Genomic DNA, 854 nt, shown 5'->3' with positions numbered 1-854 from the left:
CCCCCCCCAACCCCGACCCCCCCTAGGGCAAGAGGGGCGGGTCCCAATAGGAGTAACATATCTAATTCTTCGAAATCTTCCTTTTCCTGAAGGAATGACAAGATTTTGTTCTATTGCATATAAATATAACCCCTGACTAACCATATATTATATGTACACTTCCAGTAACATCACGCTATTCTAACTTCAATTTTGCTAACATTTCCAGGTGAGCGATACAGGCCCTCTGGGCCTCTTGGTGGTTTTTTTTAAATATAAGAAACTTACATAGGTTGTTCATGGTGATGTCATTTATTTGGATAGTTCATATAAATAGAGAAATTATCACAGTTTGGAAATTAGCCACCATCAATAGGTATCAGGCCTGCTGTGTACAAGATGCTGGTTCTGGGGACCTAGGTAATGGAATCCATCTCTTATTTCGTTAAAATCACGTTATATACAGACCCTTTCTTTTCTTTGTACATTTCGCCAGTGACAACCAGGAGTCTAATCTGTCGTTTAGCCACTACCTGCTAAGTTACGATAATCACAAAATGGGTGCTCTTAAAACCGTCATATATCAGTGAATCTTGAATTAATAGAAAACCACCAAGGTGGCTCCACACATCGTCATCAGCGTCCATTTTCGTGACGTACTTCCGGAAAAAGTACAGCTCGGACTCAATCATCTTGATCGAAATGTGCATGTACACCGTGTCGTCATTTCCGTATTGCGTATCGGGCATTCAATATCGTAGTGCAAATTATAATAACACCTGGACCGTTTGCGTTTAAACGGTCAAACCGATCGGACCACTGTTGTTCGTTTATTAAATATGGAAGGACCTAGTAATCTGATGCTGCTTTCAGGC

Source organism: Mizuhopecten yessoensis, unplaced genomic scaffold (assembly GCF_002113885.1).
Source record: "Mizuhopecten yessoensis strain PY_sf001 unplaced genomic scaffold, ASM211388v2 scaffold7491, whole genome shotgun sequence".
NCBI classification, from domain to species: Eukaryota; Metazoa; Mollusca; class Bivalvia; order Pectinida; family Pectinidae; genus Mizuhopecten; species Mizuhopecten yessoensis.
Note: the sequence above shows the minus strand (reverse complement) of the source record.